At 39.8% G+C, this 15467-nt stretch overlaps 1 long non-coding RNA gene across 1 annotated transcript; it reads right to left on the reverse strand.

The window, feature by feature from the left end:
* Positions 1-1844: 1844 nt before the first annotated feature.
* LOC131924627 (uncharacterized) lies at positions 1845-11410 on the reverse strand. The gene is made up of 2 exons (XR_009382950.1): positions 11217-11410; positions 1845-2296 (listed from the first exon to the last, which is right to left on the reverse strand). It is a non-coding gene; the product is annotated as an uncharacterized LOC131924627 (long non-coding RNA).
* Positions 11411-15467: the final 4057 nt, after the last annotated feature.

A 15467-nucleotide genomic window follows, 5' to 3' on the forward strand; every position in this document is an offset into this window, starting at 1 on the left:
TGTTTTAAACGATATAGTATGGGAATAGGAACCGACTCTAAACACAAAGTCCATGTGTATTTTATATACATATTTCCTGAAGGTAGTGTTAAACAAGAGTTTTAATCTAACCTGCATTTTGGCTGTGACCTGTCACATGAGGGCAAACGTATTATTTTCTATTTGTAATGTACTGTTCACACTTCAAAATTTTCAGAATTCTTGGAACATTTTGAATTTGGGGTTTTTCTTGCGGAGGATGCTCAACTTGCAGTCCAGAAGTTTTCTAGGTAACATTTCATTAATTAGTTCCTCTTTGGGGCCAGACATTTTTAGAGGTTTTGCTATACAGCTCAGGGGTGGCACTGCCCACAGTGAGCTGGGCCCTCTCACATCAATCTTTCATCAAGAAAATGTTCCACAGGCTTGCCCACCAGCTTGCGCACAATCTGGTGGGGAAATTTTCTCCATTTATGTTCCATCTTCTCAAAAGACTCTAGAAGTATCAAATTGACAAGACACTAGAGAGCACAACAATGAATAAAGTTTTAGTACATCTCAAATGGTTCACAGGATACATGTTAATCTGTCCAAACTGGCCACCCTAGACAAGGGAAACAGGAAGTTTGTTCATACTCCGCAGAATTAGGACCAGAGTGCCTGCATACCCTGAGCTGAGTGCTAACCCTGCCTGCCCCTGCGGACGCCCTACCTTCTCCCTTCTTTATTGGTCTATTGTTGGGTTTGTTTGTCTGTTTGTTTGTGTCATTTTTCTGACGCCTCTCTCTTCCTCTGTTTTTGGAATGACGCCTCTTTGGTGAAATATGTTTTCAAATAACTTCCATAGGTAATGAATGGATAAAAGAGCATTCTGAGCTATTAAGATGATAGTTCGTCTGAGCACAGAATTCTGTGCTCCGGACTTTGCAAACATCGCCTCCTTGTCTCCTAATGGCCACTGCTCTACGTGAAAAATCCCAGGTCAGTTTCATCCTCATGTGTGTGAGAGAGATTGTTGTTGTTCTTTTCTGAAAACATCTGTGTGTGTCTCATCTTTCTTGGTTGCTTTACATGGTTTGGGCTTCCTTAAAACAAAACAAAAAACAAAAACAAAAACAAACCACCACATATTGGGTGTTTTAAACAGTGCACATTTGTTTCCTCATAATTCTAGGCGAAAAGAGACCAACCTTGGGGGACGGCAGATTTGGGGTCTCCTCTGAAATGCCTTCCTCAATTTGCAGAGGGCTGTCTTCCCACTGCGTCCTCACCTGTTTCTGTCTCTGTCATCTGGGCCCGAATTTCCCCTCTAAATGCCCTTCTTTATTTCCTTTTTCTGTCTTTTTTTTCCCTTTCTTTCTTTTTTTTTTATTTAGTTTAGTTTGTTTCTGTGGTGCCAGGCATGGAACCCAAGGTCTTGCTCATACTAGGCAAGTTCTAAACCACTGAACTACATTTCCAGCTTGGGCCTTTTCTCTAATACAGTCATATTTTTGAGACACTAGCAGTCAAGGCTTAAGTCAATAACATGTCAGATGAGGGAGTTCTGCCCAGGGCAGTTTTAGAATATTTCATGGTAACATTTCTTGGCACTGGAGATATATATATATATATATATATATATATATATATATATATATATATATATAATTTTATTGGTATCTCAATGGAATTATATATATATATATATATATATATATATAATTTTATTGGTATCTCAATGGAATCACTCAATATAGACTTATTTATTTCTACTCTTTTCTCAATAACTACTCTTCTGATGTCTTTCCCTTTTTCCCTGCCTCCCTTTTCCTGTTTTTATTAGTGTACATTGATTGTACAAAATCACGGATTTCATCATGCTCTTTGTGCTGTCAAGTTAGTAGTTTTATTAGCAGAATGCATTTAACGCTGTAATAAACAGAGTCCTGGTAATTACCAATAACGATTTACTTCTCGATGTGGTGGCACTATAATGAAGAATGATGGATAACTAGTAATCCTGGGGTGACGAGGATCTGTAGCTCAGGGACCTGGGTTCCTTCCATCTAGTGGCTGCACATCCTCTAGAGTCATAAAGTCCTTCCACTGAATTCTCTGTGTCCACAAACTCTCTGATGCAGCATGAGATACGTGTAGGCTGTCAAGGCTCTTGTGGAAGAAGCACCTTCCTCTTCTGCCTGCAGCAAAACCTTCCAGATCTGCAGCAAGGCTGGGAAATGCATTAGGCACCAGATCCAAGGACTGGGGAAGACGGATGACTTGGTAAAGCGCTTACCTCGCAAGCATGAGGACCTGAGTTTAATCTCCAGAACCCCTGTAAAAAAAAAAAAAAAAAAAAAAGTTGGGTGTGGTGGTGCTCATGAAATCCCAGTACTGGGAAGGCAGAGACCTTCAGATCCCTGAGGCTTGCTAGCCGGCCAGTCAAGCCAAGCTGGAAACTTCAAGACGATAAGAGAGCCTGTCTCAAAGGGGGTGAACTACATGTAGGAGGCTGACATGGAAGGAAAACTGAGGCAGTGGAGGAGAAGACCACACCGATCCTGCTACATACCATGAGATTCTGAATTAGGCCTTGTTGCTTTTTGCCTTTTGGTACATTTTCTAGATTTCATTTTTCTAGGTTTCTTCTACTTCGTATCCTTTTTGAAAATATACATTCGTTTTAAACTTCAATTATTTTTCAAGTATCATTTTAAACTTCAAATGGCCTATTATACTTTGATTCTTATCTAGCACCCTCTTCCTGATTTTAACCCCAAATCTTCAGAAAAACTAGTGTTTACATGCATTTTCTAAATTTTCTTCTGTATTGTACCTTGTGCTATTTCTAATAGAATACACTGTGTGTGTGTATATATATATATATATATATATATATATATATATATATATATAATCTCTTTCTATATATATGTAGAGAGAGATGCACAGACAGATAAGTAGATAGATAGGAAGCTATATATTTACATAAATATTTAATTATTTATAGAAGATAGATAGATAGATAGATAGATAGATAGATAGATAGATAGATAGATAGTTGGGGGAGTGTATCAGAATTGATTTTTAAGGGTGTAAAATAATAGTGGGAGAAACATAAAACTGGATCAGACTGAATTTATTGATATGCACCCTTTGAGTGGAGACTTTAGGTTTAATATAGAAGATTGCCCAGTTTTTAAAAGGTGTCAAAAGTTTGCTTGAATGGTTGGCTGAAACATTTATCAAAGGGTGGCCTATTGGAAAGGAACTAGAGATGCCAGATAAACCTTGACTTTGTGTTGATGAAGAGATTTTAAGGCTTGGGGAAACTGCAGTGCTAGAGTGGATACACTGTGTAAAACCTAATTCTCAACAGTGAGAGGGTCCAGAGACACGCCCTTCACTAATCCCACTGGATGTAAAACGGTGAGAGGAGCCCCAGTGCCTTTGAAGAGCTTTGTTGTCCACCGTTCCCTGCGCCAGACCTTAGGGCTGTAGACACTGCTGCTCAGTTGGATGAATTACATGTGGTAGATTTAATTGAGCCCCGAAGTAGCAGGGGCCAGGGGCCACACTGAATCACCAAAGCTCAGAGTCAGCACACAGAATATGTGTTCCAGAGGTGGCCAAGGTTGTATCTTGTACTGGCAGCTGAACTTTGTAGTGTACGAGTTACCCAGAGGGCACTGGTTTTGAAGGCACGAAGTGGTCATGGAGAGTAGCTGAGGCTTGGCACTGTACAGGAGTCCCTGAAGAGGGAGGGCCATTGGTGAAAGGCTTTTGGTGATGAGGCTATTGGGGAAAGCTCAGCCCAGTTGCAGTAGAAGATCCCAGTATTTGGAGGATGCCAGTACCATGGGACATCTGCCAAGAACAGTAGCAGCCATGGAGTAGAGCTGGCCTGAGCCTAAGAGACTGTTCTGCAGATGGCAGAGGGTGGAACCAGAGAAGTGACCCAGACCCTTTGCTGGCACCCAGAAGGTCCTGAGTGACTCCCAGCCCCTGGACACTAAATTATTTATACTGTATTGAGTGTGGTTTTCCTTTGTTCAGATTGTGACTTTGCCCAGGTTCTTCTTCCTTGAAGTAGGAAAGTACTTTATTTTTATTTTTAAGGAGCCCCCAGTTGAGAGGCATTGAACTTTTAAAAAGATTTTGGAGTTTTAAGGAAACTGGATTTTTAAAGAGGCTAATTTTAAAGTATTTTAATTTGTAAAGACTGTGAAACTTTTTAATTTGTAATATGTGTTATATTGTGATATTTGTTAATGTGTGATCTTGGTGGTGAACAAGAAAGGAAAGGTTATGCCTTAACAGTGGTGTGTTTGTGTGTTAAGCTGACAAGAGGTCAATTGTATTGGCTAGTTTTATACCACCTTGACACATGTATAGCCATCTGAGTAGAAGAAATCCCAACTGAGAATTCCCTCCATAACACTGGACTGTAGGAAAACCTATAGGGCATTTTTCTCAATGAAATGGGAGGTCCAAGGCCATTGTGGGTGGTACTACCCCTGGACTGGTGGTCTTGGGTGCAATAAGAGAGCAGGCTGAAGCTCAGGAATCCAGTCAAAGAGGGAAAAAAGGGATTCTATGTGCATGGGACTGGACTAGGCCTTCTGCATAAGTGAGACAGTTGTGTATCTTGATCTACTTAAGGGGCCCCAGGCAGTAGGATCAGAACCCATCCCTGGTACATGAGCTGGTTTTTTGGAGCCCATTACCTATGGTGGGACAACTTGCAAAGCCTTGATGCAGGAGGAGGGGCTTGGACCTGCCTCTACTGAATGTACCAGGCTCTGCTGACTCCCCATGGGAGGCCTTACCCTGTTGTAGGAGGGAATGGGGGGGGGGTTGGTTTGGGGGGAAAGCTAGAAGGGTGGGAGGAGGGAAGAGAGGGGGATCTGTGATTGGTATATAAAATGAATAAAAAATTCTTAACTAAGAGAGAGAGAGAGAGCAGGTGGAGAAAGCCATAACTTCCTTCAGTACCTGGAAGTGTAAGTGAAATGAGCTCTTTCCTCCCCCAAGTTGCTTTTGACCTTAGAAACTCTAACTGGTACAATGTATCTTTTTACATATACTTTCTCACAAATTTGTGTTAGTCCTTGGAAATCCATAGTTATTTTCAAATGGGACTGTTAAAACCTGTATATCTTAAGTAAACAGAGGGTGTGGCTGTGGGAAGCTTTGATAACTACTTTAATTCTGCCCAGTGAATGATTCCTATAAATAAATAAGAGGAAAGATCTGTTCTTAACCTTGTTTTAAAATTTTTGTTTTTTATTATTTTTAATTTAAAAAAAAATAAGAGCCAGGTGTGATGGTGCATGCCTTTAATCCCAGCACTCAGTAGGCAAAGGCAGGCGTGTTGTGGGATAATCTTTTTGCACACTGTGAAGAAGTATCTCTGCCAAGGCACCTTTTGATTGGTTTAACAAAGAACTGAATGTCCAATAACTAGGCAGGAGAGGATAGGTGGGACTTCCGGGCAGAGATAGGAACTCAAGGAAGGATTTAAGAGGTGGAGATTCACCAGCAAGAAACAGAGGAAGTCAGTCGTGGAATACGGAGAAGAAGTAATGAGCTAAATGGCAGAATGTAGATTCATATAAACTGGTTAATTTAAGTTATAAGAGCTGGTTGGGAACAAGCTTAAGCTAAGACCAAGCTTTCATAATTAATAATAAGTATCTGTGTCATTATTTGAAAGCTGGCAGTCCAAAGAAAATCTAACTACACAGGTGGATCTCTGAAACAGAACAAGGCATTTACTGTATGTAGATTTTTTTTCAGCCCAGCCCTTTATTTTAAGTCACAACACCAGAATTTTACCCTCTGTTACGCTGATGATTCTGGGTTCTAGGTCTTTCCAGTTCATGATCAAATCTCTTCCCTCCAGGGCTAGAAACCTTTTATTTTCACATCCTTCTGGGGCTTCCTCATCTCTGCTCACCAGGCAGTATGATAATTGTTCTTCTTCTTCTGTGTGTGTGTGTGTGTGTGTGTGTGTGTGTGTGTGTGTGTGTGTGTACCTTGCATTTTTCTTATCCCTACCTTGTTACTGTGATAGAGTTTCTCGAAAGGGCAAAGGTGCCCAAGCGGCTTTCTCCTTACATCTCCAGAACCTCATAGCCTGACCAGGAGTGACAGCCTAGCCACACAGTATCTCTCAGACCCCCAGTCTCTGAGCTCTGGTGACTGGACATGTCAGCCCACGTCCATCAAGCACCTATCCAAACTTAATGGATTCTGCTTTGGAGAAGGAAAGCCAAGCTGGAGAATGAGTGAAGAAAAGACAAGTAAGAAGGAAACGATGGGGGAGGTGGAAGTGGAGGAAGAGGAAGGGGGAGACAAGCAAAAATCCATGTATCCAGAGAAACCATTCTATGGATAAAGCATAAAAATACAGAAAATAGTGACTATTTCTACTTGTTTACAAAGTTCTCGTAACCAGCATTTAAGTGCTGATGCTCTGTTTCCCCTTCTTATCATTCCTGGGGCTTAAGTTGATTAATGGTTCTCATGTGCTGTTCTGGGCTGTATCAGAATTGTCTAGAAACTTACCAAAAGCACAAAGCCTCTGCTCCCACTCCAGACCACTGAGTCAGAATCTCTGGTGTTGAGTTGTGACAGTTCCACCAGGAGACTGATATAAGCTAAAATTTAGAATAACTAGGCTAGCCTACCAGATCATGGGCATCTGTATAAATTATATGCACAACTGCATGGAATTGTAGCTCTCAGGAGAGAGAAGGGTCAGTTAAAAGAGATGCCCCAGGATAGTAGTATAGTCCAGAGTAGAGAGCTGTACTGTCTATAGGAGAATATTTAATTTCAAAAACTAAAATGTAGATTTTAGTGACCCTCTCTAAAGAAGGACAGATCTTCCAAAATGGAAGAAAAATATTCAGTGTATCATGTGGTATCTTCTAGTTATTTATTACGCTTCTTTTTCTGCACCTCTTTCAACTTTGGTTCAGAAAGACACAGATACATCTAGATTTCCATGTACATCAGAGTTGTCTATCCATGGTGAGCTTCTAGCTTCTCATTCCCACTGTGGCATTTTTATGTCACTGACTAGCCCGTAGTAACCTCTGTTGGAAATGGTTTAGCATTTAGCTATTCTCAAGGGCATACCGTTTTAAAACCCTTAGCTGTTTACTGTTCTCCTTCTTTCCCTGTTACAGGGTCAAGGGTCCAGCCTGCCCCAGGACAGAGAATCTTGTAGGACAGTTAAAATAAACAAGCTTTCCTGTTCTGAGTCAGCTCTCAGCAAGGTGTGACAATTTACCAATATAATTTATATTGCAAGCACTTAATCCCCAACACACAGCAAGTCTCGTGTAAAAATTATTTTTAATGTACATTCTATTTTTTTACTTCAACCATGCTTTAAGTTATTTGCATCTCAGCCTCTTAAATTACAATAAGAATTTTGTTGAAAATATGTATTTATTATTTTTTAATTAATTCTTCTCTCATACAACACATACCGGCTGCTGCCTCCCTTCTGTCCCCTCCACCCAGCCCTCCCCTCCACTTCCCCTCTCCCTTGGATCCACAGCTCCTCCATTTCCTTCAGAGAAGAGTAATATGCTTTTAACACAGAGATTTTGGCTTAGGATAAAAATAGCATGTGTCTTACTGAAGTGCCAGTTAATCTTTAATTATCTTTATTTAAAGTAGCATGGATTTTGGGTTTCATCTACTGAATTGGTACTTTAAGAGTTAACTAAAGTCCTCAGTTAGTCAAAGGCAGACACTAGCAGTAGGAGTGAGTTGAATAGAAACTATTGATGTGACTACTGCAATGCCATGCGTATAAAATATGAGTCACCTCAGTGACAGTGTGAAAAAGATGTTGATTGCTCTGAATATTTCCGTGGGGCACACACTGAGTTTAAGAACATTTCTCTTCGCTTTGATTTGACTTCCTTCTTGGCTGATTTCCTAAGATTTCTGTAAAATCATTCCACTTCAGTACAAACTAACAGCGTCTTCCCGACCAGTTTCTCAGTCACGGGCATGTCAGGTCACCAGACAAGTGTGATCAAGATACATCCCTGCCACAGCACCCTCGGGCATACCAAGCTCACTTAGAAGGGATACCAAATTTGGGCACTCTGAAAATGCTCCTTAAGTGAATGGAGTATTCTGATTTCCCCTCACGTGGAGATCCCACCTCCCAGACCCTATACACATGCACCACCGCAAAACACCATTCCAGACAGCACTGTATTTCACAACAGAATCACTCAAAACATACATATCACATGCAACTGAACAATGTAGTTATTCAAGATCCCAGGTTTGGGAGTCAAGGCAGGCTCACTTGGTCTCCACATGTGCGATCCTGTCCAACGCTCTCTAATAGAAGGGTCACCAATAACACTTTTTGATGTTGCAAGAACTGGGCTAAACAATAAGCATGGATTAGCCTCCTGAATTCTACAGTAAACTATGAGGTTGATGCTATCTATTATTATCTTCATCTTATAGGTGAGTAAATTAAATCTCATGGGTATGGTAATTGTTAGTTGCTAAAATTACATAGCCAGTTAGTGAGGGGGTTGGAAAAGCACTGAGGTCATCAGACTCCAAAGACTTTTCATTTGATGACTTCATTGTATTGGCTCTCAGAAATAGGGAAAGAGAGAAAGCTACAAAAACAACAACAAAAATAATCCTCTCCAGAATACCAGAATAAAAATTATCAGGAGTCGCAGCCTGATACTAACACTGAACTAGGAATTAGGAATGACCCAAGAATCAGGAATGGTTCACAAGATACACAGGAAAACAATGCAGCCATTGTTCATTTTTATGCATAGAAAGGGATTCCAATCCATCAGCTTCTCCTCTCCTGCACAATCATTAGATGATACATGACATATTTGTGTTGTCACATTTGGATCTTTGATAGGCTTCTAAAAGCACTAAATGGAAGTGTCAACATAACTACTGCCCAGTCAGGATAGAAAACATCAAGTCCAAAAATGGAACACAAGGAAGTACAAGGCTCTGCAGCTAGAGACAGGTCTCCTGGGGGGATGGAAGAAAAGGGCACTGAAAAAGCCAGTGAGGTTATGGAGAAATTATGAATAACACTAGACAAGAATACAGGCTAATTTTGCAGAAACACATGCCCCCAAAAGTAGAACTTCTTGACTTGGTAAAGAGCACAATTTATCCTATTGTAACTACCGAAATGCTACTAACAGCTCTCAGCTTCTTAAAACAATCATTAAGAAGTTTGTTTTGTTAGAAATGAAACACAGAAAATGTAAGTCAGTAAAGTGCTTGCCTAGCATGTACAAAGCCCTGGGTATGGTCTGAAGTACCTCATAAAACTGGGCATGGTGATTCACACCTGTAATCTCAGCAGGGGAATCAGCAGGCTAAAGCCACCTGCTACAGAGAGCATTCAAGCCCAGCTTGAGAAACATTTTAGAATCTGTAAAGCAAGCAAGGAAAGAAACCAATATTGTTAGGTCATTTTCTTAGTTTCTTTTTTTTTTCCTTTTATTGTGATAAAATACCCAGTGAAAGCAATTTAAGGAGTAAAGGACTTACTTTCTCTCATATTACAGTCAAAACATGGTAGGGAAATCAAGGCAGCAGGATATGAAGCAGCTAGTCACATCACATCCACAATCAGGAAGCAGAGAGTCGTGAATGCATGGTGCTGCTCAGTCCCCTTTCTTTGTTTATACAGTTCATGGTGAAAGGAAAGGATGCCCCTCACAGTGGGCAGGCCTTCCCACTTCAGTTCCTGTCATCAACACCTCTCCACAGACATGCCTAGAAGACGGCCCCTGAATGATCTAGATTCTGTCAAGTTGACAAATATTAATCATCACAGTCATATTGAGTTCAAGTGTGGGGAAAATCAAAATGAGTGACAAACGTGACAGAAGCTGGTTGTCCTTCCACAGCAGCTGAGGGCTGTGGATGTGGAGTTTTGTTTGGCCATTTCCTCTTAACTCAAACAGTCTACTATGGGAAAGGACTATTCTCCTTAAGATTCAGGAAGTAAGCAACTCACAAGTCTCAGAACGTTCCTGAGATTTACAGAACTAGCTAAGCCCCTCCCTGCCTAAGGTCATACAAGCAGTAAGAACTACTGGGAGATGAGACTATCTAATACATCAAAGTGGCTGCAAGCCAGGCAGGAAGTTCTAGGGATATAGCCTTTGTTCATTGTCACCAGACAGACATTTCAGTGATGCAGGTGCCTTTGAGTTATCCATACTCCTTTAAGTCACTTTGATAAACTTATTTATCAAATTGGACTTTGGTGAATTCTAGGGTGAGCAGATGTTTGTCCATGTCTCTCTGTGAAAAGTGAACACAATCAGGTTTCAACTATATTGTGGGTTAAATAAATGAGGGAATGTGGTTAACATTTAAAGGTTTTTAATGAGGACATGTGTCCTGCCTGTCAAACAAGTAAAACAAAAACCTACACTTGAGGGAACGGGCAATTTAAATCTCTGACTCATTGAGCTGATGGAATTGAAGGCATACAAGAGCATCTGAACCGTTTGTGGCACATTGATGAAGAAGGCATAATCTGATAAATATGACAACAACTAACAACAGATGCGACTTTTTGTTGTGTTACGTTGTGCCATCTATGAAAAATAGCCTTCGTTTCTGGAGCAATGCCCCATTTTAAATTCTGCGGTTTTGTGTAACATCAGCAGAATAGAACCTAAAGTCAGCAATGTTTTTCTGAACTGGTTGTATCCTAGAAAGAGAGAACGTCATCTTGACAAAGAGAATATTCTGTGCCAAACAATACAGTGCAACACTCTAAATCCTACCATTCAACAAACAGTACAGCACAAGATTCAGTTACATGCAACCTCAATTTTGCAAGAGAGTAAAATGAAAGGGGCTATCAACCTTATCATGGAACAAAGATTATCTGCTAATTATGAATAATTGGCTTTCTGCAGGTAGTTTAAGGTGTTTTGACCATCCAACAAACCCAAGAACTTTAAGCACAAGCATTAAAAAAAAAAATGCAAAAATGAATATAATCCTTACTATATTGGGTTGGGTAAAAAAAAAAATATCCCAATTAAAATTAGCCTTTAGAGTCAGACGCCTCTAAACTGAGATATTTTAGTAAGGTCGAATTGACAGAAGCAGAGCTATGGCTCTCCTAGGTAGGGATGGCAACTTCTAGACCGTAAAGGGTTGGGTTTCTTTGGTAAATACAACTATGCAAATCTGTTTACCCAGGGGAGAGAATTGTATCAAGTAGCAGAAGACTAAAACGAATTCCCACAGCAGTTCTCTCCAGGAAATCTTTGCTATCTGTGGTTTCTTTTCAGTATCTATCACTTTGTTCTGCTACAGCTGACAGGAAGAAATCTCCTCTTCATAACAGCAAGGCTTCTTCAGAACCGCTGACTTAAGAATACTTCATGCTGTCCTGTGAGTGATAGAACAAAACATTTTAACAAGGAGTGGATTTATTCCCTGAACTTTAGCCATTTCTCTTTGCCATATTTATCTACAGGTTCGCTGAGATTGTTCTGCCTATAATGGGTAAAAATGCACTCAAAACAAAACATGGTTCTTCACAAGTACAAATTTAACACATCCCATTCAGGATGTTTTATGTCTTAATTTTACTTTTCAACTTATGGTTCATAGTGGAAGCCACAATGAGAAAAACATATTATATAAATAATCTCTTCAATCACAGAGATAAGACTGTTTGTATTGTTGGAAGTAGTTTCATTTGGAGGTAACACTTTTTAAGTTTCTGGCCATAACACCTTTCTTTCTCAGTGAGGGGCCCCCATATCCACAAAGCCTCTACCTCTGCTTGCCCTCTTAATTCCAAAGCTGCTCTCACCTCCTTCCTTATTTGCCTACTCTCACTTTCAAGAGTTGATCTGACATATGCCTCCAATAATATCCTCTATGTAGATGACCTCCCTGTCTACCCTCACTGGAAACATCTTTTCTGAACTGTAGTACTATAAAACTACCTACTGGGATGCCTCCTTGAATATCCCATGGATATATAACTGAACTTGTCTTCTTGCCCTCATATTGTATATTCCTTCTATGTTCCATCAGCAAATGACACTTTCTTCACCTGATTTAGAAAGTAGAATTATCTTGAACTTCCCTTCTCCTCCATTCCCTAAATATATAATCAGGCAATGAATTATGTAGGTTTGTTAGAACAGAATGGACCTAAGAAAAGCCAGCAGAAATGTACAATGAATGCTAATGTCCTCATTCTCCTCCTACATTCTCACCCCTTACACAGCTAGGAATATATTCTTCTTAAGCTTAGGGAGATACATTTTGTTTTGGCTGAATAAAAGAGAGAAGAGATGGGTCACAGGACTCAGTGTGGAAATGGAGAGCGGTGTGGTATTCCTTTCTCAACCAATTCAAAGCACAAGCTCTAATCCTCAATGTAAAATGAAATGCAAAGAGAAGCTAAAATGCAAGGGCAGTCTCAATGAGAGTGATTATAAAATTACATTGCTTCCTTTTTTTACACTTATTTATGTGTGTGCTCATGCACAATAGCACATGCCATGTCACACATATGGAAGTCAGAGGACAACGGTGAGGCAGTTGGCTCTCTCCTTTCACCATGTGGTTCCAGGTGATCAAACTCAGCTCATCAGGCTTGTCAGCATATGCCTTTACCCACTGAGCCATTTCACTGGCTCCTGGTTATCAGATTTTTCACAGTCTGGTCTCATCATTTTGCCCCAGGACATGTATGCTTGTCTACTAAGGCTTTTCCTTGTCTGGTAACATTACTTCATTTGACCTTCCAAGGAGCAACTGGAAGTAGTCTTTCCAACATAGCAACATAATTACTTCATTCTCCTGTTAATGGTGAGTTGAAAGCTGTCCGTAGCTTTCAAATTATATATCCAATTTTCTATCCTACTTTTCCTACAGTACAAATCCTTTGTCTGTATCAAGCCACTGGCAATTATCTGAATGAACCCTAGTGTTGCATGCTACCATGAATCCCTCTGCCTGGAGTTAATCTCTTTCTCACACAACAAATATGGTAACATTCATTCATTCTTTAAAATTACCTAGGTATTGCCCTCCGGGGGGAACCTTTCCTGGTCCCTACAATCATTTCTATGGCCATTGTCTGAGTCCAAAGGCCTCCACCATACTTGCCCCCTGTTATACATCACTCACCACTATGAGACAGCAGTCTTTGAGGAAATACTAGTCATCTTCCTTTTATATCTGAACTGCCTGGCACATAATGCAAACAGAAAAAAAAAACTTTTCTGCATAAACAATATAACATTGTTTTCATAGAAACATATTTTTCTAGCTCCAAACAAATTGATATACAAATATATTTTGTGAACTCAATCTGTTCATACATTTTATGGATTCTGTTCTGGGAAATTGAAAGTCACTTCGTGTACCACGTGTGGATATCAGTTGTGAAACAGAATGCAATCAAATACACCAACTCCAAAATCACAAAGTTAAACTTAGCTTTTACTAATTCTGTACCTTCTTCATAGCTTGCAATGTCTCCCGGGCATAACCAGGAATGTCAATGCATGTTATATTATAGGCGAGATGCTTCCATAATGATGGAGATATTTGGCCTTGATACAGAACGTTTGGTGTACTAACACTATTATTGCCGGAATAGTGTTAAGATGCTTATCTCATGTGGAATGATCTCAGCTGTAACTAATAGCAGAGCAAACACTATATTTTAAAACAAAATATAGCAATATTTTAGACTCCCATCCCAAACCTATCAGGAACTGAAATGAAGCTTCTCTTTTGTCCAGTTGTAATTTAGTCTTAAAATGTGTTGGCAAAACATAAAGCTTTCATTAAATGCCTGCCTGGGTACAGCATAACCACTTTCTAAGGATCACTTGCCCAAGTTGCTAGTGGTCAGTTGTTTAAATGAAATTGGTAGGCATATCTACATCCAAGGGACAAAGTCCTTCTTTATCTTGCTAAGAATATCCTATTTTCAGAAAGAATAGATACATTTTTTTCTACATAATTGCTAAGGGTTTTTCCTAAACATTGTGATAGAAAGACATCTGATAAATATAACTATAATAAAACCGTTATGTGAGTGGATTGCATATATCCTATGCACAGCTAGCTGACTCTATAATTTTAAATGCTCTCCATATTAAGACATGTGTTGTACTGTATATGAAAAATGAAACTACTCAGCTTCCAGTAGTGTGAGTTGCATTTTGAGCAGCTTTTCCAATGAAAAAACACAGGTAGAGTCTCTTAACCACCCACATTTTCATCAGTGACAAGTGACCTACCTGAAATCCTGCCATTATCTACAGCCATAATACAGAGCTAGTGCACACAGGAACTAGCCAAAGATAAAGAGTCTTGGTCCATCCAGCTTATAGTAACACGAACAAGAAGAAAATGCCTGTACTAGGTAGTTCTGACAGCTCGAACAACAGAGTTCTGGAGGCTGGGCAGTCCAAGGTCCAGACAAATTGGTGTCCCTTTTTAGAAGCTGGATTCCTGGATCCTAGCTAGCAGTCTTTCACTGTGATGGTGTGTGGCATCACACTGTTAACAGTATAAGAGAGCTCTCTAGGGCCCCTGAACAAGAGCACTAATCTCATGCATGAGAAATCCACCTTCATGACTTCACTATCTCCCAAAGGTCCCACCTACAAATATTATAACACCAAAGATTAGGTCTCAACGTATGAATTTGGGGGACACATACCTTGAGTCTACAGCACTCATCAAACTCAAAAAGGCAAATTTTGAAGTCAAAATAAGCAACTCCACATGTGCTCCACACCACAGTAATAGATAGCAGGGTCCCAGTCACTGACGCTCCCAGTAATTAAGTGGATGTCCAAAGAATATCAATCACGATCTCAGTTGTTTTCACTTAAAAGTTAAATGCCAAAATCCTAGTCATTGGAGAATGCTCACAGTTTCTAAGAGACCTAAACAAAATATTAAATTAGCCCAGGCTTCTTCGGTATGAACATCAGTCCTTTGATGCACATGAAATCTTGGATGGTACCAGTCACCCGTGGACATTGTGTCTTCCCTTTTCAGATGGATTTTAGATAAGTCTCCTTTTCATACTCTGCAATTTTTTACTATCATGTCCCTATGAAATGGGCCTTTTTATTTTTAGCTTTGCCTAGATTAAATTCCCTTTGATGTATATTTCAAGCATCTTCTATGACTAGCTCAGCATTATAGACCTCTCTAAATCCTTATTCAAATGGCAGGCACGACACTGTTCCCTGTCTAATCACAGCAGCATCCTCTAACAGAAGCTATTCCAAGGCTCTTGGTAAAAAGAAAATTCGTGTTTAATCTATGAGGAGAAATTTAAAGTGGCAGGATTTTATTTCTCTAATGTATATACCTGTGCGTAAAATGTAAAAAACTGCTGCTTGCGTCTGATTTTCCTTTTTTTTTTTTTCATTACAAAAGAAGTATGTAGAGCC

Source organism: Peromyscus eremicus, chromosome 14 (assembly GCF_949786415.1).
Source record: "Peromyscus eremicus chromosome 14, PerEre_H2_v1, whole genome shotgun sequence".
Classification (NCBI taxonomy): Eukaryota; Metazoa; Chordata; class Mammalia; order Rodentia; family Cricetidae; genus Peromyscus; species Peromyscus eremicus.